At 44.0% G+C, this 24,402-nt stretch overlaps 1 protein-coding gene, 1 long non-coding RNA gene and 1 other non-coding gene across 4 annotated transcripts in view; 2 read left to right on the top strand and 1 right to left on the bottom strand.

Annotated features, from left to right (window-relative positions):
• Tjp2 (tight junction protein 2) overlaps positions 1-1,641 on the bottom strand; it is a 120,142-nt gene extending 118,501 nt beyond the window's left edge. The window contains exon 1 of one of the 2 annotated variants that reach the window (XM_074051999.1): positions 1,501-1,641. The gene's annotated coding sequence lies outside the window, so the exon portion shown is untranslated. Of the gene's footprint in view, positions 1-993; positions 1,143-1,500 lie in introns of those variants that run through there. The other variant, XM_074051996.1, reaches the window with a different exon arrangement.
• On the top strand, positions 831-14,564 carry LOC141415440 (uncharacterized). Its single transcript, XR_012440466.1, has 3 exons — positions 831-1,492; positions 4,908-5,144; positions 14,401-14,564. It is a non-coding gene; the product is annotated as an uncharacterized lncRNA (long non-coding RNA).
• Positions 14,565-16,702: 2,138 nt separating this feature from the next.
• Positions 16,703-16,833, top strand: LOC141415999 (small nucleolar RNA SNORA51). Its single transcript, XR_012440937.1, has one exon. It is a non-coding gene; the product is annotated as a small nucleolar RNA SNORA51 (small nucleolar RNA).
• Positions 16,834-24,402: the final 7,569 nt, after the last annotated feature.

The following is a 24,402-nucleotide window of genomic DNA, read 5'->3' as shown; positions in this document are numbered from 1 at the left end:
CTGCAGCGTACACTGAGAAAGATTAAACGGTGAATTTCATGTTACGCATATTTCCATAATTATAAAGATCCAGAAACAAAAACCTGTGAGTTAATCCATTAAGTGTGTTCCAAATCTGGAGAAAGAGCGAGTCACCCTGGGACGGAGGGGTTGGGAGTGGTGTGGCATAAGTGTGGGTCCTGACCGTTAAAATAAGATTCAAATAAAAGACTGGATGGAATGTGTTAGAAATCACTCTTTTATACTGGACAGAAAACGTCACCCCAAGACACTCTAGATCAGGGCTTCTCAAACCTCAAAGTGCAAACAGATGCCTTGGGGAACTGGATCTGGCAGGTCTTGGGTGGGGCCTGAGAGTTTGCATTTCAAAAGGCCCCCAGGCAAGGACCCTGAATCGCTCTGCCCTCACCAGGAAATGGAGAGGTTAGGGACAACCATAGATTGTAAAAGTTAGGGACAACCATGGATTGTAAAAGAACGTCAAGAGACTTAGTTAGCAGGCCTGACTGCCGGGCCTCCCAGCAGGACCGCCCACCTGTGGGCCTGAAAAGGAGCCACAGACAACAGCCAAGACAGAGAGACAGTGGCGCATAAAGTCCTCGCGCAAACTTCAACAGCCCGGAAAATACCCTTCTCCAGATCCAAGAATGCCTGGCATTCAGTGGCCTTTCTCCAACATAGAGATCTCCAACTTGGCCTTGACTTGAGAGTTCCCTATAAAAGAGCTTTGTAACTTAGCTCTGTGAAACTGACAACGCCCTGCATGTTGACAATTCGGCCTCTCCCTTACCAACAGGACACACACACACACACACACACACACACACACATTACATATATCTCTCACACACACACACACACACACACACATTACATATATATGCTGTTTTCCAAGGCAGCACCGCTAGCAGGGCAGAGATCCCGGCTCTGCGAGGCTCGGGACAGCGGGATTTTGAAGCCCAGACACTCCGCGGACAGCCCCGCAGCCCGCACCTGCTTCCTCCGAACCAGCAGCGCCTCTTCCGCCCCGGACGCCAAGAAAAACTCCATGCGCCTTAGGATCTAGTTAAAGGGATGCCCAGCAGAAAGTGAAAGTTTTCATCCCTAGGGGACGAAGGTGCCAGGCACCTGTAGCTGCCCGGGTAGCGCGCAGACTCAGTTCGGAGGAGTCCCTAAAAGACCCCTGTGATGCACTGCTGCCCCAAAGCCAGATGGGAAAAAACGTCCAAAAAACTACACTCCAAACTCACCATGCGACATCAAATCCCATTTGCCCACGCTGTCCCTCACCCCTGCAGGCACACCGATCTGAGGGAACTGAGCAATTTCTCACTCTGCAGATCCCTCCCTAGCAAATGCCTGGACCAGAGGGAAGCATTCGGACGACCGTCCGAATGCAGGTGGCTGTGCCTGGGTGGCTCTCCGGGACCAGCGGCGCGGAGCCCCCCAAAGCCTCGCGGGCTGCCCTGGGCAGACCAAGGGGAGGGAGAAGGTACTCGCCTGGAGACGGGTGGCGCCAGCGGCTGAGCGGTGTCCCCTGCGCTCCCCGCGGGCGCGCGTCGCTGGCCTGAGCCGGGAGTGCTGGAGGTGGCCGGGACTGGGCGGGCGTGAGTGGCCTCCGCTCCTGTGTATTGTGACTCAGGCTATTTCCTGTTTGGAGGTTTAGAAGAAAGAAAAAAAATATATGTCCAGAGTGGGGGCAGGGGGAGCTGAGCAGTGGCGAGCTGGGGAGCGACGGCCCAGAGCGGAAAGGGCTGGGAGCGTTTGTCACCTGCTCCCTCGAGATCTGAAGGGTGCCGGGCGCAGGAGACCCTGAAAAAAGATACAGCTTCTTGCCGCGCTACTTTGGGGGTGTCGGGAAGGACTGAGAGGGAGCCCTCACTCACGCCACCCAGCGATGGGGCAGGGACTGTGGTCACAAGGGCGATCTTGTCACCCTAGTCCGCGCGCCCACCCCTCATCCCCGCCTCCACCCTTCTCTGCAAAGCCAGCCGAGCTTCCCGCGCAAGTGCAAGAGGAATTCGCTGAGTTTATTTATTCATGTCTAGATGTACTTTCTGATCCTCTCCAGGGGTGCGGGCGAGGAAGGGGTCAACTCAGCCACTCTTCGAGGATACCAGAAGGATGTCTGTGGGCCCCTGTGCGTAGTGGGGCCACTGATTTTGTTTGGAGAAGAAGAGAAACAGGTTAATGATTTTTGAGGAAAAGTTAGCTTTTATGATTAGTTTCCGGTCCCCTCCCCCACTAGTCTCGCCCTTAGCCGGGATCACTCGGTCCGAGGGCCCAATCCGGAAATACCGGTTCCTCCTCTGGGACAATAGGTGAGGGCGGAGCACTAAACCCAGAGCCTGCTCAGTCACCTCACCAGTCCCTGTACCTTTGGAAAGGAAGAAGTCTGCTAGTGCCCACGCAGGTGCCCCTTCCACTTAACCTGGTCTTGTTAGATATCCTGAAAGAGTAACAGGAATTATTGGTTAAATGGGTACAGGATTTCAATTTAGAAAGATGAAAAGTTCTGGAGATGGATAATGGTGATGGCTGCACAACATGAAAGCACTTAATGTACTGAACAGTTTTAAAAGGGGTTAAGATGGCAAATATTACGTTGTCTATACTTTATTAGAATTTTTTAAATGCAGTGAAGATAACTATCACTTATTCCAGACAATTTTGCTTAAGACTGCCAACCTCTCCTTTCTTCCTACACAAAACTTTGCCAGAAGTAATGGAATGATTAACAGTAGTTTTTACAAAACTCAAGTTTATTTATATGAGACTTCTGGGGGATACCTGTTAACAAGTTATTTCAAGATAACGGGCGGTAAACGCCTGCCTGCCCCTGTACCGCCAACCCCTCCCCCCCCAAAACAATATTATTACAAGAAAGACAGAGAGTGTATCATAAGGGGAAGTATTAGTAAAGTGAATAAATGTGTACCTAGTGTACACTACTTACTACGAAAGGAAGAACACATGCATGCATTTGCTTTTTTTAATGGAAAGATAAATTATTAAAATTAATTTGTGAAGGAGAGGAGGGAACAGAATAGAAGAGATAAGGATAAAGCTAGACTTCTTTGAATAAGCCTTGTTTTATAGATTTGACTTTGGAGTGATGTAAATATTTTCTATAATTATGCAACGAAATTAAATCAAATTTTAAATAATCAAAAGTGAAACAGCAAGCAGCATTCCAGTGGCTCACATCTGTAAATCCTACCTACATGGGAGGCTGAGAGTTGGAAGATTGAGGTTGGAGGCCAGCCTGAACAAATAATTAGGGAGCACCCATTTCCAAAAAAAAACAGCAAAATGAACTAGAGGTGTGGCTCAAGTAGTGTGGTTTTGTGAGCACGAAGCCCTGAGTTCAAACCCCAGTACCACCAAAAAAAAAAGGGAATAGCAAATAAATGTAGGTATCAAGTCAGTAGCTTAATCATGTGAAGGGAAATTATTTTTGGTGATTTTAAACACAATTATTTGACTCTACACTCCTTAGGGACATTTCTAAGGATGAGGAGAACTTAAAAAAATAATAGATGGGTTTTGTAGTATATGTCTGTAATCCCAGCACTTGGGAGGCTGACACAGAGGATCCTGAGTTTGAGGCCAACCTGGGATACATAGCAAGACTCTGTTTCAAAAACAAAACAAAATAAATTGTTTTTCAGTAATCATAATAATGTTAGAAGTAAGGAATTATGTCAATATCCTTAGGAAACAAGAGTTTTCAGTACCCTGGGCGCCAGTGGCTCACACCTCTAATCCTAGCTACTCAGGAGGCAGAGATCAGGAGGATCCCGGGTTCGAAGCCAGGCCGGGCAAAAAACCCATCACAAAAAAGGGTTGGTGGAGTGGCTCAAGGTGAAGACCCTGAGTTCAAGCCCCAGCACTAAAAAAAAAAAGAGTTTTCAGTATAAAGGAAAGTCAAAGACATTAAACAAGGAGGACATAAGGAAAGGGTGCAGGAGGGTGTATGAAAATAGAACAATGAGACCTGTTGAAACTGTTTCCAGAATGGGGGGAGGAGGATAAAGGAGAATGATGGAGGTGGTGAATTCAACTGTGATATATTGTAAGCATTTTGTAATTGTCACAATGTACTCCCATAATAATTATCATAATATGATAATAAAAAGTTTTTTAAAAATAAAAAAAAATTGAATTGTAATTATTCTTTAGAACCCATGATATATTTTCCTTAAAAAAAAAAAAAAGACCAGGGGTACTCATGAAAAATGCCACCAGATAATGACCAACTTGATAGGAGTGGCTCCCCAAGATCCCAGGATCCCAGACTGTGCTTTCTAAATTCATTTCTCTGTAAAGCACCTGCCTAAAAAAGGCTGAGGCCTTGAGTTCTAACCCCAGTCCTGCAAAATAAATTATAAACAAACAAATAAATAGATAGATAAACAAATAAGTTTCTCCTTTAAAAGGAACCAGGCCTCCTTGGAGAAATGGTTGATTTTAGGTCTAAGACAAGAAGTATCCAAAATAACCCTGGAGTATCTTGTCAATTCAGAAAGCGCGGAAGCTATCAGACAAAATAGACTAGTATGCAGCAGCATCTGGAAGCATCTTTTAGAACCTCCCACTGGCCAAAGTGGGGTAAAATTAGCATTAGTAAGAAAAATAATTGAAGTGAATTGGGACATATCAAGTATTCAGGGCCATATGTTATTTCTTTAAAACCCACTCTAATTAGCCAACTTCGTAAATGCAGTAGAATTGCTTCAATATTTTAAAAGCTGGTAAATGCAAAATAAAGGGAAAGAATGACACTTTTCCCCTGCCCTTTCTGGGTTGGCGCTAACATTTCTTACATACTTTTTTTTTATTGAGACAGTGTCTCACTATATAACCTAGACTGGACTTGAACTTAAGATCCTCCTGTCTCTCCACAGACATGTACCACCACTCCCAGCCCTGAAGTACCATTTTAGACCTTCTCAGCCTCACCTGACTCTCACTCCAGCCACTGCTACAGGAACAAGCTCCAGGTGTGCTCTGACCATCTGATGCAGGAGAAATCTGAAAACACTCTCACTTCTCACCTCCCATCCAAGGGTCTCTATTTTAATGACAGTGTGGGGATCCATGGAAAACCTTCGTGCCTGCGCATACCCTACCCTGAAGTGTGGGTAAGTTAACATTCGTGGTCTAACCTCTGACCAGTGAGGGACACATAGGAGCTGAGAGCTAAAAGCTCCTCCCCTGTCTGCAGCTAAACTGAGGCTCATTGTGCACAGCTCACCTGGTCACACGGGCATCCAATCAGGTGCCTGAAGCAGCAGCAGCAGGGGACAGTTGATTCTCCAGATGGCTTTCCTGCCTCTCCTGCCCCTCAGTCTTGCTCTAGGACCATGAACCCCAGGAAAGCCTTTGCCTGTGGGCTTTACTTCCTGGGAGACCCAGGCTAAGACATGTACGAGGTGTGTCTCTGTATGACTAGTTGACAATGATATTTTTCCAACCAATAAGTAAGAAATGACAAATTTTGAATACCAGCATTTTTCAAACCTTAAGAAAATAATGGATCAAGGTGATGGTCATCAATAACTGTCCAGGACCATCACAGAAGAGCTTGCCATGAATTGCATACCTTCTGATGGAAAGTCACAAGTCCACAACTAACTCACATTTACTCAAAAGGGCAAACTGAATCTCAGCCCACTTCTAGATCCAACTGCCAGGTTATGCACAGTGCTGGAATTGAAGAATATGTTTAACAATACTAATGCATAGTATAATCAACAAAATCCACAATGTTAGAAACTCTGAAGGGTAGATCACCCAGTTTCCTCAACTAGTAACAAGCCATTAAAAACACATGGAGGAGCCAGACAACGTGGCTCATGTCTGTAATCCCACCTACTCAGGAGGGGAGATAGGAGGATTGCCGTCTGAGTTCAGCCCTGGACAAAATGCAAGGGATCCTATCTGAAAAATAACTTCAGCAAAAAGGGCTAGAAGAGTGGCTTTTGTGGTAGAATGCTTGCCTACCAAGTGGGAGGCCTCAAGTTCAAATCCCAGTACCACAAAAAAAAAAAAAAAGTGAGAGAAACTGATTGCCTATTGATTAAGACTTAAATGATATCAACGAAGTATGTGTAAATCTCACTTGTGTCCTGGTTCAATCAAACCAACTACTGAAAGATGTTATGCCCTGAGGATGCGGCTCAGTGGTAGGTAGAGAGCTTGTCCAGATTGCACAAAGCAATCTGGGATATTTGGGGAAATTAAGGGAAAAAATTTTTAATTATTTATTCACATGCCATTGATTTAGTTTAAGTTGATATTGCTATTGCATGTATTTGCATATTTATTATACATATTTATGCACACACACGAAACACCTGTTTAATTTCTTTCCCTATGTGAAATGAAATCTACTTTTCCCAAAAGACTTGAATTTTGTTTTGTTTGTTTGTTTGGGTGGGTGGGACCAGGGTTTGATCTCAGGGCCTCACTCTTGCTCTATCACTTAGATTTTGCTTTATTTGTTTTGGTGGTACTGGGACTTGAACTCAGGGCCTCAAACTTGCTGGGCAGGCATTCTACCACTTGGGGTTTGTTCTGACTGTGCTCAGGTAGGGGAAGGAGACTCTGACTGGCATAGGTGACAGCTGGCCTGATCTTTGTTTTCTTACACATTCTTCCTTCTGGGTACATGCTGTATGTATTCCTTTGTGTTTTCCTGTCCCGAAAACGACAGCATCTTCAGTAGCTAATAAACATTTCCACTCTGAAGACTGAGCCTTGAAAGATCTGCTTAGGGCTCTGGGGGCTGAGAGCTGAAAAAAGAAATCTGCTCAGGAAAATGAAAGGAGCGGCCTCCATGGGTCACAAGGGCAGTGCTAGGAAAAGTAGGGCACAAACTTGGAGTTCTAATTCAGAGCTCCGCAGGACTTTTCAGCGGGCCACTGGCACTCGTGCAGTTTCATGGGGTCAAGGTGCCCATCTGGGAGACAAAGCCCTATTCTGCTGCCTCTGGTGACAGGAAGCTCTTGTGTTCTGTGTCCTGGGTCTCTGACATCAATACTGAGCTTCACCTGCATGCTGGACAAACAGGAAGGGAAAAGAAGTGGGGAGGAGGTGGCGCTTGCTTTGACAGGCCTGGTGTTTTCCTACGTGCTGCCTGTGTGGTCTCATGCTTTGACCCAGCAACTCCATCCTTGTTTTATTTTTATTTATTTTATTTTATCTTATTTAGTTAGTTAATTAGTCAGTTTCAGTACTGGGGATTAAACTCAGAGCCTCTCTGTCTTTGAGCCACACCCCCAGTCATTTTGTTTGTATTTTTTGTTTGTTGTTTTTGGAAATATTGGGGTTTGAACTCAGGACCTCTCTACCATTTGAACCATGCATCCTTCCCCATTTTGCTTTCAGTTATTTTGCAGGTAGGGTTTTGCTTTTGCACAGACTGGCCCTGTGTTACGATCCTCCTACCTGTGCCTCCACACAGGTAGGATAACAGGCATGCACCACCACACCCAGCCTGTTTTGCTGAGCAGGAGGGTCTTACGATCTTCCCATAGTAGATTGTATATTGTATGACACCACACGGTTGACTTTGTTCAGCTTTGTTAACCAGCAACGCAGGTTTGTAGTCTTGGAGTGGCCCTCCCCTGCTCTCTCCCTGTAGTGAAACTTGGTGGTGCTTCCCAGCCCTCCCTCCTCAACCAGCCCTGAACTGCTCTCATCCTCCTCTCCTCAGCCGCGGCCCTCCAGGTACCATGACCCTACTGCAGGCTCCAAGGACATGACTGCTCTGAGCAGCGTCCTATCTCTGTGACTAGGAATGGGCTCAAGAATTCATTCTTCAAGGGCTGGGATGTAACTCGGTGTTATAGCGCTTGCCTAGCATGCGCGAGGCCCTGGGTTCGATCCCAGCACCGAAAAAGAAAAAGGCGAAAAAAAAAAAAAGAATTCATTCTTCAGCCTGTGATGCTCCTCTGGTGGGAACTGGTTCCCAGCTTAGCTTGGAAGGTGATCCAGATTCATGACTGTGATTGGGACATTTTCTTTCTCAATAGAAAGAGCTACATACAATAGGGGCATCTGGGATGCTACAAGTGATTGGTTTCTTGACCTGGGTGGTGGTTACATGGGTATTGGTTTTATCAAAATTAGCTGAACTGCAATTAAATCTGTGAGGCCTAGGGAGGGGGGTGGTATGTGAAACTCAGTGTTAGGGTGCTTGCCTAGTATGAACAAGGCCTTGAATTCAATTCCTTACCACACACACACAAAATATGTTATGTGTGTTTCCATACATGTGTCACATTTTGTGATTTAGTTTAGAATAACTAAGGAAGCCAGGTATGATGAGACATGCCTGCAATCCCAGTATTCAGGAGGCTGAGGCAGGAGGATCAAGAATTTAAGACCAGCCTGGGCTACAAAGCAAGAGTTTATCTCAAAATAAACATACATAAATTTGGAAAAGTAATAAAAATAAATTTTAAAAAGAGAACAAGACACTAGAAAAGACAGTCTCTTTTCTTTTGTGGGTGAGCAGCTATGTAGGTTTGAAGCCAATAATCCTTTAACTGCTTGAACCATTTTGCCAGCATGAGGGATTGCAGGGAGATGGAGTCAGAGCCCTCAGGATTAAGCAGGTGCTGAAGCCTTCTTTCTTTCTTTCCTTCTTTTTCCCTTGTATTTAATAGTTTTTACATTTATTTACATGAGTATTCATTGTTTGTGCCACCTCCCCCACCCCTTTCTGGGTAGAATCCGTTCCACCCTCTTGTTCTCCGATTTTGTTGAAGAGAAAACAGGAAATAATAAGAAAGACATAGCGGCTTTCCTACTTTAAGATAAAGATGCTACACAGAGAGATTCCTAGCATTGCTTTCATGTACTTGTGTATTGCAACCTACTTGGGTTCATTTCTGTCAGACTTCTTCACTTCCTGGTCCCCTTCCCATAGTGGCCTCTGCCAGTTTGAGATTACTACATTCACTCCTCTGCAGTGATCACATCAACCATATTCAAGTTCTAGGTTTCCTTCCCTTTCCCTATTTCTCCTGTGAACATTCTCCCCTTAGTGTGTGACCCGTGTCCAATAATATTACTGCATTTGTTTTAGGTCTATAATCCACATATGAGGGAGAACATGCAATTTTTGGCTTTCTGAGCCTGGCTAACTTCACTTAAGATGATGTTCTCCAGTTCCATCCATTTACTTGCGAATGACAAAATTTCATTCTTCATGACTGAATAAAATTCCATTGTGTATAAATATCACATTTTCTTGATCCATTCATTAGTAGTGGGGCATCGTGGCTGTTTCCACAGCTTGGCTGTTGTGAGTAGTGCTGCAATGAACACGGGTGTGCAGGTGCTTTTGTAATAATCTGAGTCACATTCCTTTGGGTACATCCCCAGGCGTGGGATTGCTGGGTCATATGTCTGCCTTCTTTCTGGGCCTGAGTGTTCATGACCCAACAAATGTTCTTAATGTTTAAACCAGTTAGAGATGTTCTGTCCCTTGCAGGCAAAGGCATCCTATCTGACCCTCTCTTGGCTCATTCACCATTAGTGGCTGAAGGTACACTTTCCATAGAACCCTCATCCCCAATGACATCTCTCATTCTCTCGCGCTCATATCCTGTCTGGTGGATTTTGAGTATTCTCCATAGCTTCTTAGGCTCAAGCTGTCCACACATGACCCTATCACCTTGACTGTGTCTCTTCCCAAGTTCAATTCCTTTGAAAGACTCCTCCTGATTGAATCTCTTTCTATCCTCCTGGAAACTCCCCAGTCAGGCACTCAGGGATCAGAACAGCTCAGTACACTTTCCTACTAATGTTAACCTACAATCTGTACTTCCTTCCAGAAAGGCTCTTGGCTTCTCATTGTGATGGTTTTCCTTAGGCAACCTCCCAGCCCTAGTCTACCTATTAAGATCTTGTTCATCCTTCAAGGCCCATCTCTAAACCCACTCAACTTACTGATGCTTCTCCTAATTTCACCAACCGGGTTAGTCCTCTGCCCTCTTCCATCCTTTGATTTTCTCCATGTACCTGTTGTTTGCTTCTCTTCTGGCCTGTTGTCTACTCTCCCTGCATAGGACTCCCCGGGCCCCTGATCTTCTTTTCCTACTTCAGAAGTCCCCTTTGTTACACACACTCATATATACCCCCCAAACACATACTCCAGGCCTAACCTCTTTGTAGACAGAGCTTACATCTGGCTCAGTGACACATAATACATATATTCCATGAACAGTGTATGTTGAAGTAAAAACTTGGCTCTCCCAAATAAATGATTTCCTATATGACTAAGTCAGAAGTAAAATATGAATTTATTGACTTAATGTGACTCAATGCTCCTTTCAAGAATGTTCTGTATTTTCCTTCACTAATAAAACCCCACAAAGACAAAAATAACCCCAAAAGCCACTCACCTGACTCCCAAACCATCCTCCGAATCCCACTGTCCGAGTTGCTTTGTATCATACTTGCTCATTGGAATCCCAGGAGACAGAAACCAGAGGTTGCTCAGTGGATGGCCTATGTGCAGAGCATGGTCCTCACTCTCCCTCTGGATGGAACAGCCACAGCCGCCACATTTGCCTTCTGGGAGAAGGAATGTGTCTCCAGGTGGGTCTGGCAACTGTTAGGCTGCCGTGTCTATGAGAAGGTGACTGGAAAACAGAAGAGTCACTAAAATGAGGAGCTGAGTTAATTATCCTCACCTATGATTCCCACAGCAACATCCCGCTCAGGATCCTGGGTAACAAGATGCTACTCACTTGGGAGATATCCGTTGTCTGTTCCTGTAACTGCCCATCTGGCTGTGATTTATAGGGCTTCTGCCTTCTGGGAAGGCAGAGGAAAGCATCCAGCAAAGACGTATTAGGTCCCACTGGTATATCCTATGACCAGTAGGGAATGCCTACTACAGATGTGATGTTGGGCTCATACACCAGACAGGACTGGCTTGTGAGGAAACAGGAGGGAAGTATTTGCTGAATATACCTTATCTGGAATGCTTAGGACAAAAGTGTCTCAGATTTGGGATTTTAAAAAACATTTGCATACATATAATGAGATATGCTGGGGCTAATATCCAAGTCTGATCATGAAATTCATTTATGCTTCATATACATCTTGTTCACATAGCTTGAAGAGAATTTTACAGAATATTTTTTAGTATCTGCATTTTGACTGTTACCTGGCATATGAAGTCAGGCTTGGAATTTTCTGCTTCTGGTATCATGTTGGTGGTCAAAAACTCTTTGGATTTTGGAGCATTTTAGATTTTTGAATTAGGGAACCTCAATCTGTATTTCTCTCTCTCTCTCTCTCTCTTTCTCTCTCTTTGGTGGTACTGGGGTTTGAACTTAGGGCTTTATGGTTGGTAGGCAGGAGCCATGCCACCAGCCCTCAATAAGTATTCTCTCCACCCTGTGTTCATCTATTAGAGACCTCTTTCCTCAGGCAGTAAAAACCCAGAGCAAATGACCAGGCACTGAAGGTGAGTGTTAAGAACACATCCATAGAGGATGGGACTGTAGCTCAGTGGTGCAGTTCTTGTCTAGCATACATGAGGCCCTAGGTTCGATCCCCAGCTCTGAAAAAGCAACAACAACAGCAAAAAAGCAGAAAAAACACAGCGCATCCCTGGTCTCCATCAGTTGTAGGCTACTTATTCCTCAGAAGTACGACATACAGTAAAGAGGCCTTTGCTCTACCTGGGTCGTTTCAGCAATCTGCCCCTGTCCAGATCTCAATTCCTGAATTACAGAATCACAGCTACTCATGAGATTGGCTCATGCAGTTACATGCCTTGTGGAATTACTCAGGAAAAGATTTATTTATTTGTTTGTTTGTTTATTTATTTATTTGCACTGCTGGGAATGGAAGCCAGGGCCTCAGACAGACTAGGCATCACTTTCCCTCTAAGCTATATCCTTAGCCCTCAGAGTAAGTTTTATGTAGGTCCACATTCCTTAGCTACAATTTTGAAACTTCAAAGTTTTATCTCTGAAATCAAAAGTCTGATGTCCAGACTAGGTGGCAGCAAACTCTGACCTGAAGTGACATATGTCTGCTTATGATCCTTATTTATTCTATTTACTATAAATAACTATGCATTTTACTGGTGACATACTCATGTGTTTGATTGCAGGGTGTCACCTCAGTCTTTCCTGGAGGTAGTGTATAAAAATATCCAGTGCCATTTCACATAGTTCAAGGGTTTCAGGCAAAGGACTGTGGGCATGTAGTATTAAGTCACCAGGTGTTGAGAAGGTATCAATGAGTTATTCACATGGCAAATGGCAGGTATAGCACCTCCACAAAACAGTCTACTTTCCCCACCCAAACATTACAATATATCTAACCCTAACTCTACTGGCATACTTTTGTAGAAAAGTTTGCAAAGTCACTACACACACCCCTAAATTCTAGCCCTGGGAATTTCCACGGATCTACCTATATTTACTAAGGCTGCTTCTCCTCCTGGGTAAACCATTCCTATTTCCTCTTACTGCTTCTCATATCAGGGAGAAAATAACCATCCACATAGGGCAAATACACTCAAATTTCTCTGCAAATTCCCACAGAAAACAAATTAGAAGAGTGACTACAAGGAAGACAGTATGCTCAGTTTCTTTTGTGTATCATCTAATTTCCTTTGGGAGATGGTGGGATAGGGCTTGGTTTTGTGACTTGTATGGCATTAGCACAGGAAGTTAATCTTTCAAATATCCGGGTAAATCTGGTGTGGCACATAGAACACTGGAAGTTTTCATGCAGGACAAGATTTTTAGATTGAATGAATGGTTAAGGTTTACAGGTATTTCTGTTGCCCAAGTAGAGAAGATATGGTCATTTCCCTGTTGTCCTCAGTACCCAGAAAAATGGAATGTACTCAATAATGTATGACTAATTACTGCAATGACTAATGCAAAACATGTAGGCTAAAGGACATTCCAAAGGAAACTCATGACTCCACTTTCATATCTGATGGAATAAAATCAGAAAGTCAATATAGTACGTTTACAATCTCATAAATTTTCTTTCATGACCAGCATGTACTCTGATGTTGGATCCCAGGACAGTTAGGAAAATCCTCTTCCTAAAGCACAATTCTTGTGCTTAGCACTGAGTTATCTCTCACTCTCTCTTTTTAAAGTGTAAAGTGGAAGAGTTTATTGAGATAGAAAAGAGTAAAGTGGGAGAGTAGAGCCCCCAGAGTTGGGAGGGAGGGGTCCCAAGAGAGGGTGCCCCTTATCTGTCTCTTCATGGATCTGGATTGGCTACTCCACTAACCAGATTACTTCTGGGAGGCATGTGACTTCTTACACCTATCCTCTTATGCTCTGGGGTTTCACCAAACCTTATGCACCACCTCTTACCTGGGCTCTTGCGATAGTCCAAGGGCCAGAAGCTATGTCCCTCAGCTAGTGAGAGAACAAGACAAAGCTTGTTCTCTCACTAGTCATTCAAGCTTCTGTTCTGATGCCACTGTGTCACACAGGACTTTAACTACTCTACTAAAAAGATCTCTGCCCAAAAGACTTCTGGACATGGCTGGTGGTGATGGTTGGGCAGCAGTAAGAGTGCACTTAATGCTACTGAACTGTGTAATAATGGTTCACATGGTAAATTTTATGCACATTTAACCACAATAAAAGAGGAAGAAAAAAAAGAGCCCTACCCACCATACTCCTCACCTAGTCCTTATTAATATCCAACACTATAGACTGACATGTCTACTGATCACACACCCCATGGGGTGGAGGGCCCCCACCCCATGGAAAGCAAGTTCCAGGAGAGTAAGTGCTACATTTGTTTTGTTCATTCCTACATGGTGATGCCCAGAACTGTGCCTGGCATTTTGTAGTCATTCTTAAACCATTCTTAAAGGTTTTCTAAATTAATGAATGAAAGCAAGCAAGCTAGGTCTGAAACTAACATTCCAACCATAGTTTCTCTCCCTCTAATACAGTCCATCCTGAACCATGACCCCAGGGCTATCTGCGTTATCTTTTGAAAACATACAGCTGCCCTTAGTATTATTCCCAGACCCTAATTTTTTCTTTCCATGCTTAGGAAAATATCAACAAACATTGTTTTTCAAAAGAGAAGGGGAAATAATAAATGCTAACCATGAAATGTTACATGGAATGCACTCTGAGAAATATTCTAATTCCTCTATATGCCAAAGTCTCACCTAGGAATTAATTGAGATACCAGGTCCTAAGCAAACCAACTCTGTGAAATAGACATAACAAAAAATTCCCTAGACCAGTTGTAGCCTTTTACTAGCTGTGGTAGAGGTCCACACTTAACAGACGGCCTAACATCTTATCTTCTTTGATGCAATTTTATACAATAATGAAGTCATGTAACTTGTAATTATTTCTCTCACTTCCCCAGATCACTATACCGAGAAGGACATGGAAGCAAAATCCAACTGCTCATCACCCTCAAATTCATGGCCTCTACAGTCTAGCCTCTACTTTTCTTTTCTTTTCTTTAGTTTTTAAGAGATGAAATCTTGGGCTAGGGATACAGCTCAGTGGTAGAGGCCCTGTGTTTGATTCCAGCACCAAGGAGTGGGGGTGGGGGGGAATGGAGAAAGGGAGTAGGAGAGGGAGGGAGGGAGGGAGGAGTGGGGGAGGGGAGAGAGAGAGAGATAGAGATAGATAGAGAGAGAGAGAGAGAGAGAGAGAGAGATGGGGTGATGAGGTCTTGCTTGCCCAGACTGGCCCTAACCCCTGGGCCCCTGGGCCTCTGGGTTGAAGCAACCCTTCTCCCCTAGTCTCCTTTGCAATACAAGACTACCTCTTGCACCATCTTGCCCCTTTACCTGTCTTCCAGTCCATCTCCACCCAGCGGTTCTCACATTTCAGCAACAAGAGACCTTTCAACTCACTTTATGTAGATCCACACCCTTCCTCTTGCCTCTGTTTGAATCGTTCCTGTATCCAGAATACCCTGCTTTCCCCTCCAGTTGGCCCTTTGCAGAAACAGCTTTTCTGTATTCATCCTTCATGACACAGTTCCAACTTTTCTCCAGCAATCTTATCTTCCCATAAATCAAATGCAATCACTAATTTCCTTGAGCTACTGTGGTGTTTTATTTTGAGCCTTTCTGACAGCGTTATTTTGGGATTGGGGTCCGTTATTAGTTTGGATATGGAATGTCCCCAAAGGTCACGTGTTGAGGCTTGGTTCCCAAGTGCAGCAGCATTGGGGCGGGAGGGGGGGCAAGGTAGAGAAAGTAGGTCACTGGGGACTTGCCTTTGGGAGTTATATTTTGTCCCAGATGTCTCTGTCTCCTGTCCTCCCTTCCCCTCCCTTCCCCTTTACTCTCTCTCTCTGCTTCCTGGCCACCCTGAGGTGAACAGCTTTGCTTTGCCACACGCTCCCTGCTGTGACCTTTGGCCTCATCACAGCCCAGAAACAACAGGACCAAGTGACCTTGGGCGAAAACCTCTGAAACTGTGAATCAACATAAATCCTTCCTTCTTTACATTGATTTTCTCAGGCAAAGTGACAAACACAGGGTCAATGTTACCTCTGCCTCAGCTTAGCAGGCGCTCAACATGAGTTTCAGTAATGATTTCTTGTCACTGAAACATGTACACTGTCTACATCAGGACACACTATCAACATGATAGTCCCTCAGTTTGAGGTGTGGGTCTCCTAGCTGTGCCTGTGCCAGAGGATAAAGGTGCTCAGTGACTTCGGGGCAGCTGCACCTAACAGGGCCTGAGACCTTGGTCCTGGGAATTCCCAAGGGAGCAGGCAGACAAATGATATGAACAACTTGGCCATGCTAGTGCTACTGCAATGGGCCAATGGAAAGAAGTTTCCAGACAACTGAAATTCAGTTACAAGGGCTAGAGGATGGAGGGAGGGAGGTTTTGCTTCTTTTTACTTTTCTTTTTCCTCCTGAGGCACTCTCATCTGCATTCCAGGGATGACAGGACCGATTGATAAACATCTTTAGGACAGAGATTGAAACTACCCCAAGGCAATGGCAAGTCTACAGAACAGATCAACTCCACAGAGGGCAATCACCCATGACAGGAACTGAAGTTGCTCCCCACTCAGGAACAATTGTCTCATGGGAAGCATACTGCTCCCCTCAAGTGATGACGTAATAACTTCTTCAGAACCCCTTGCAGAACCAGAGCTGAGACAATGACCCATCAGACCACCAGCCTGACCGAGATCACCTGCCCCTTTGGTTCCATCTCCTATCAAATCTCAAAGTTCCTCTCATCCCCCTTCTCTCCCCCTCAGTCTGGGGTCACTGAACCTCTTCATCTGTTCTTCCCAATGTGATCCTGCAGATCAAATCTCCTTTGTCTCCCTCCACCTTGTCTGTCTCTTTGATTGATGTATTGGGACCGTTGGCCCAGCCTGGTCTATTGGGACCCAGAGCTGGATCTTTTATCTGAAACTCCAGGAGCACCATGAAAGTACCCCAATGTCATCTGCCTTCCTAGCTCTTCTCTCTGATTCACTTGTCCTCACCCAATGTGTCTTACCCTCTGCTTGCTTGTGGCCAGAGGATCTATTTAACACGTACAGTTACTAGGTAGAATGACCACCAGGGTATATTGTATAGTAAACAAACAAACAACAACAAAAACTTAAAACACAAAAAGCAAATCCAAGACTCCAAACTGTACAGTGTACTGCCTTTTACACTTGAAACAGCAGTCTTGGACTCCTGGTGCTTACACAGTCTGTGTTTTTGCACTGACTGTATAGAAAGAGGAGGCAAAGTAAAACTACCCCATATGTACCTCAGCCTAGGCCCTGTGCCTGGTCTGAATTGTGAATAGGGAGACATGGGGGAAAAAAATAAAATGTACTCTTATGCATGCTTGTACAAAGGATGTCCTTGTGTGCTAATAGTATACAATGTGAGCATAATCCTTTTTTTGGTGGTGGTTCTAGGAGTTTGAACTCAGGGCCATGTGCTGGCTAAGCAGGTGCTCTATCAGTTGAACCATGCCCCCAGCCCTTCTTTCTTTAGTTATTTTTGGGATAGGGTCTCACATTTATGCCTAGGCTCAGATTGTGATGCTCCTATTTATGCTTCTCTTGTAGCTAAGATGACAGGCGTGTACCACCACATCCAGCTATTGGATGAGATCAGGGTTGGGGGTGGGGGGGAAGAAGTCTCACTAACTTTTTATCTTGGTTGGCCCTGAACTGAGATCCTCCTAATCTTCTCTCCTGAGTAGCTGAGTTTCTAGGTGTGAACTGCTGTGCCTGGTCTTTAGTCATAACTCTTCACATCCATTTTGTTCCTGTACTTTTCTCTTTCTTTCACTAGATCATGAGTCCCTTGAGTGGAGGGTGTATTTATTTCACCTTTGTGTCATGTGACTTGGATCAAAATAAGCACTCAGGGCTATTGCTTAGTAGTAGAGTGGTTGACTAGCATATATAAGGTTCTGAGTTTGATTCTCAGCACCAAAAAAAAAGTAATCAATAAAAATTGGTTGAGGTCCAGGTGTGGTGGTGCATATCTGTAATCCCAGTTACTTGGGAGGCAGAGATTGAGAGGATCTAGGTTTAAGGCCAGCATGGGCAAAAAGTTAGCAAGACCCCATTTCAACATCTCAACAAACAAGCCATGGATGGTGTTGTGCACCTGTGATTCCAGCTACTGGGAGGCAGAGGTAGAAGGATAGTGGTCTAAGGCCAGCCCCAGGCTCTTCCCCACCAAAAGACCACCAGATCCTATCTGAGAAATAACTAAAAGTGAAAAAAAAAAGTTGATTGAACAAATGAAGTATTACATAAAGTCAAAAGTGCTATGCTTAACAGTTTGTCTTGAGTAAATTTTCCAAGCCAATTCTTGTTTTTGGTGGTACGGGAAGTTGAATTCAGGGCCTTGCACTTTCTAGCAGGTGCTCTACCACTTGAGCCAAGGAGGCAGAGGTTAAAAAAAAAAGAAAAGAAAAAGTCATGACATTAAACACACACACACAGACACAGACACACACACACGCACACACCTACTTTGGATGACCACAGAAAACCAAGTTACAGGCCCTGGCTTATCATCTCACTAGCTACTTGCACTAACCCTATAATTTATGTCCACTAAACACTGTTATTTTCCTTCTCTGGGCATTAGGCAATGTAGTAAAGGATTCCAGAAAAATGTCAACACTACTGACACTCATATTATTCATATTATTAATACTGTTTATTTTTTCAGTGGCCAACCTTCTACGTGCTTCTATCTTAATGAAGGATGTATTTATAGGATGGCGGCCACAGGCCACCAAATGCTCAGGTGGGAGCCTCCAGCCATCCCAATGTCAACCTGGCTTCCAAGCCCCTGGGGAGCTTCCTCCTTTTCAAGCTACCTTTGGGATTTCTTCTCTTTTCCTGCTGCCCTTCACTGACCATCCCTGAGGCTTGCCAAGGGAAGAGCTTGCTTGCCCAGGCTCCCTACTGAGCAGTTTTTGTGGGTCCCAGTGGTCATTGTCTGTTGTGGCAGGTGGTATTGGTATGGCTGAGTTCCGCCTTCTTCTGTCCCCTACAGCCCATCCACTTCCTGCCAAGGATGGAGACACTGACCGCAAGAAATGACTCTCATCACCCCTCTCTCTGAGCAGCAAGAACGGAAATGTCTTGATTCTGCTCCAAAAAGGAAGGGAATTGTGGTCTACTCTCTGGTTTCCAAATAACCCCTGTAAATGGCTGTAGGGTTCTTGATTGCTCTACTCCAGCAGTTCTTGGATTTTAGTTTACAAAGAATCTTCCTTCAGAATTGGTCAAGGAGGCAACTTTGCCTCTGTCTAGTGTCCATCCAGGGCTTTGCATTGTTACACAATACTTCTTTGCTCTCAGATGAATTTCTACCTTTTTATGTTGAACTTTTTAGCTTTGATCATAGGGTGGTCCAGACAATTTATGTTTCCAGTGCTGGGGATCAAACCCAGGACTTTGCAGATGCCAGGCAAATGCTCCACCACTAAGCTACATCTCCAGCCCCCAAATTTCTTAAACACTGATGAACTGTAAGAGAGGGAAGAACAGTAAAGCCAGGGTTTGGGTTTAGTGAATCATGAAGACTTGGTCTGTGGGGAAGGGGTGGAGGATGAGTCCATTTATTTTCCAGTGAGTCTCTGGAAAGGTGTTTATTGGGATTTAAAATATATATATATCATCCTGCAATCTTTTAACTTTTCCTTTATTCATTCTTTCCTAAAGCCCCACAAAGTTCTCCACTAGGGCTATTCTAGCTTTAAAACTGAGCCTGGTGAGGCAAGAATCTCCCAATGGAAGCATCCCCTACTCATCCAGAAGTAGGAATAGGGTCATTCCTCTCTCCTGCCCTCCTCCCAGGGCTGACACACACCTGGCCAGGATCCAGGAGGCAGAGCCTTGGAAGGAGCCCTCTTAAGGCAGAGGATTCCCTCCCCTGTGCTGCACAGAAGTCACTTTACATTTCAAAGCATGCCCAGGATCTATTTCAGGATGGGAAAGGGAGCTGCCCCCAAACAGGAGCAGTAATCTCGTGGGAACTAGACTGTCCCCTCAGGTGATAAGGGTTTCTCTGCCGCCACTTTCAGATGCACAAAATTAGATGAAAGGCTCCCTAAATGAGGAAGAAAAATGGGAAGTTCAAAAGGAGAGACAGGAAGTCCAAAAGGAGGGGATTCTGTGAGGGGTCGTAAGGGTCCAGAACTGTACTCCCCTGCTGGGAAGCCAGGCCCAACAGAGCTAGTGCAGAGGTTTTCAAACTTAAAGAATGTTTCAGGACCCCTTAACCTTTAGAAGTTAGGAAGACTTCAAAGAATGTGTTTGTGTCTACCTATTCTTACCATATTTAAAATCAAGATTGAGAAACTTTGAAATGTTTATAAGTTCATTAATTTAGGAATAATAATCAGAATCCCATTATTGGGTCTGGGGGTGTAGCTCAGTGGGAGAGCACTTGCCTAGCACGTGTAAGGCCCTGTGTTTGATTCCCCAGCACTGCTGAGAAGAAAAAAAAAGAACCCCATTATCTGTTATTATTGACGTATTTTATGATAAATATATTTTCAAAACAAGCTGTAGTTCTTGAAAAGGATGGCATTGCTTTAGAGTTTTATAAAACTGTTTGACTTAACAGAAGCCAGCAGGACTCTTGGAAGCTGCCCCTGTGCAAGTTGTTTTGGTGGTTGTTTGTGAAAAAAGCCCCCAGGTCACACAAATAGGCAGTTGGACAGGAGAACACCAGAGACTCCCCAAAGGGTCTTAGGGACCTAGGCTTCACTGGGAAACATTTTCGGATGAAGAAGTCCTTCTCATACCCCAGCACCCCACACTTTGACCTTTCATCTATTTAAATGCTGAGGACGCTTCTCTGTTCTCTAAAAAGTGTGGGGGCATGTATTTGTTGGATGGATTCAGTCCATGTGAAAGGGGAATGTTGCTGCTCTGCTTGTCCAGGACACTGTGTGCTGGTAAATGTGCAACAACCCACAGAGGTCTGTCGGGTGGCCGAAATCCTGGTTGTAACATTTGCTGATTTCTTTGAGTAAATACTCTCACCATGGCAGATTTCAAACGGCATGTCACTGACCAAGGGGAGAGCTAGGGACAGGTTATAAAGCCCCAGCAATTGCTGGCCCAACCCTCTCCAGGCTGCTGTTGCCTGAATGGTGACCTATGGGGCATGGCAGGTGTAGAACCAGTGCACAGCTTTCTTACAGCTTTGAGAGTTACCCAGAGATGCACAGCTGCCTTGCTGAATGGCTAATTCACATCTGTACTTGTTTTCTCTGTATCTCTCCACAGACAAGGAACATGTAAGTGTATGATCTTGCAGAAAATAATTTTATTTGCCTTAAAAAAAAAGTCCTGAGAATCAGATTAAGAAAATTGATTTCTGAGAACCAGGAGGTTTGGGTGCAAGAGATATTTATAAAATTGTTATAAGCCAAGTGGGACATACGCCAGCACAGGCCAATTGAATGGTGAGTATCCTGTCATTCATACAGAACTTGGAAGTCTTCACAGTCAAGTCCAAGTTCAGCTTTTGTAGTTATAAAATACAGCATTTCTGACTTGAATCAGTTTCTTTTAGCAGATAGATGTGATTTTAACTCAGGACCTGCCCAAGTGAGGAATTTTAAAATGTTCATTCCTTCCTTCATCCCTTGTAGTTTTAGACTTCAAATTCTATAGATTCTAACTTTTTCTAACCTCTATGAGACATGCCAAGTGCTGGAAAAACAAAAACAAAACCCTTTTTGAATGTTGTAATGTTCCATCATTTTTTTGTAAAAAGAAAACAGTGAACAAAATCCTTTTAACTCAAGGATCTGAGTTCAGGTCTTGGTGGACTCAAGCAATTTGGTAGCAGAGAAATCCTTTGCAAAACAACAGTGAAAATGTGTGGCATTCCCAGTGCCCCCAAGGATCACAGAAACACAAGTAGACAGCAAGCCTGTCTTGCATTTGCATTTATACTTGAATGGAACTTCACAGGCCTGACTTCTCTCTTCACAGTAGAAGAAAATCCTTAGGAGCCAGCTTTGGTGTTGGGTGCAGGTGTTTCCTCAACAGTCTAAATAAATCTTCAGCTAATGAGCAGCGCAGCAGTCTGTTCTGGTACATTCAATTTTTTACCAAGATGGACCACTGGGGATTGGATTCTGTCTCCAGCAGACACGGGTTTAAGTGAGCTCCATAGTATACCTTCCAAAGGGGCCTTTAAAAGGGACCTCCAAGTATCATGGCTAATTAACTCAAACAAACACAAAGGCATTTCTTACACTCACTATACATGGGCAGACAGTCATGAAGTTATTTTGAAAAGCAGCATGAATTTATATGAAGTTTCACAGCTTTGTCCCCTCCTCCTCCCCATCTCCCTTTCAGGCATGTAGTTGTTTCACTTTGCCAAAGATAAATCCGTTCCAAGAATGCCACTGGACACGAACTGCAATAGCTTTTGACTTAGTGCATACCTTGGAAGAGAGAAGCTAGCTTTCCTTGGCAACTTTGAATAGTCAATCCACACAAACTTCACCTTTACAGACACGGGTTTTTCTTTAGAGGCAGCAACAGGATTTGGGGCAGGTATAGTTGGAGAGGGTATATTGTAAACCTGTTATTTTTTTGTTGTTCTTTTTGAGACAAGGTCTTGCTAAGTACCCAAGGCTGGCCTCAGATTCAGGGGCTGAAGGTACAGCTCAGGGGTAGAACACAAGTTTAGCATGCCTAAGTCCTGGGTTCAATCCCCAGCATAACAACAAAACACCAAAAAACAAAACCAAAACAAAACCCATCCTCAATTTCTCTTTTACACAGCTCAGTGTTTCCCTGTCATTCAGAGCGGTCAGTCATTCTGGATGGTTTTCTTTTCTGGGTGGCTTAAGGACTGCCTTCAAGAAGGTAGACATTGTGTTTAAAAAAAGGAAAAGAGGTTTCTAAAATTATATTATGCCTTCCTTTACCTCTTTCAACATACTACACTGAACAGTTAGCAACCTTTTCCAGAAAATTCGTCATTAATATGGCTACTAGACATTAGTGGATGATGCTTCCAGGCCTGAGGGATAGGGGCCTTGGCACATGTGATACTTTTCCAGTTTGCTTCTCAGAATCTGTTTTTGTTTTTTGAGATAGGGTTTCACTCTTAGCTCAGGCTGGCCTTGAATTCAGGATCCTCCTGTGTGCTGAGATTATAGGCATGTACCACCTTGCCCAGTGCTCAGAAAAGGATTTTGATTCCTCCTTCACCTGGTGTTAATGTTGTGAAGTTCTTTTCCTTCCTTAAATGGAAATCTCCTACTGCATTGGAAACTGGATGATGTCACCAGTCAGAATTGTATATAAAGCGTAATGAGCCCGAAGGGCTGGTCCATAGGGAGTCTACAACAGCAAGATCCCTGACTTCCATTCTGTTGCACTCTGAAGTGCATGTTTTGTCCCGGACGGCTGACTGCACCATTTCACTGAGTCCCAAGCAGATAAAAGGTGAGGAGATTTTCATTAGAAGAAACGCAAATCACACACCCACCTGCATACACAGACATTTGCACAGTAGTGCTCCCACTGACTACCGCACTCAAAAATTTCCACCACACTCAAAAAGTAATTTTATTTGTGAAGAAAGGAAATATCTTAAATACCCACTTAGCATTTGTTTATACTGTTCTATTGTTTTTTTTTCTATAATGGAATGTGTGGTTCACTCACTGCAAAAGCCTTTGCTACACATTTGCATAGACTTGTCACTAATAAATCTTTTCTGTGCGTGTGAGTTTGTGAGTGTGTGTGTGTGTGTATGGTGCTGGGGACTGAACCCAGGGCCTACCATGCTAGGCAAGTGTGCTGTACCCCAAGTCCCTATATCTTTCTTGAGTAAGAAAATAAGAGAACATGAAGATAACTTTAAGTCAGTTTTGGTATTTTGGAGCCTTGCTGCTTCCTGTGTAAATTAACACACTAAGATGGTATAACAGGCTTACCACTTGTAAGGATGTAATAGTGGACAGGTGTTACATAACATGAATTTAGTTGAAATTCCAATAGAGCAACACCAATACCCATGTACTTGCTATGCAGCATAAAGACTTGTTCACTTTTGCCTCCTCACCTACCCAGTGGGAATCAGAGCTAAGCTGATTCAGCCTGCTGGGCTGCCTGACAGGCTCTACCTGCTGGAAGTCAATTGCCTTCCATCCTCTCCTAAACACACAGGGAGGCAAGGCAGGGAGTTTGTGAACCCCGTCCACAAGGGCTTGAAGCAAATCTGGGGCCAGGGCTGTCCTTATGAATGAGTCTCTTTCACATCTGTCTCTTCACATTTACCAAGTTCCTCCTCATCCCCATGGATGAGGTTCTTGTGTCTGGGTTTTTATTTTTTCCTGAGTGTATTTTCAGGAATACTATACTGCTACAGCTTATTCTGTAACGACATTTCAATTAGAAAACATATATGTATGTATGTGTATACACATGTGCACATGAGTGCAGTACATATGAGTATTTGAAAGCAACAGCACCAGGCCTCCTGGCTCATCCAGTTCAGGCTATATCCTGGCAGCCACAAACCACAAAGGGGATAGTCCTCAGTTTCTTCCTTTTGACACTTCAATGGGAAAGAACTTGTTAGTGTATAGACTCTGAAAGAAGCTTAGGGACGTTTATAAGCTACTCTTTAGCAGGTTTCATTTTCAGACAGAATGGTGAGATCGGCCAGCTGCTCTTCATGTGACTTTCACAGTAAACCCTTCAAAGAATGAAGAGTGAAGCTAATTCGTTTCTCCTCCTGGAACTTGTCCTTCTTTTTCTTTTTGTATTTGTATTATGATCATAAGCTATGAGTATAAGATATTACAAGATGCAAGGGGTCTCATGTTCGGGAAGAAATCAAAATAATCAAAAAAAAGAAAGAAA

This window comes from Castor canadensis, chromosome 13 (genome assembly GCF_047511655.1).
Source record: "Castor canadensis chromosome 13, mCasCan1.hap1v2, whole genome shotgun sequence".
NCBI classification, from domain to species: domain Eukaryota; kingdom Metazoa; phylum Chordata; class Mammalia; order Rodentia; family Castoridae; genus Castor; species Castor canadensis.
Note: the sequence above shows the minus strand (reverse complement) of the source record. Positions and strands in the feature narration are given on the sequence as shown.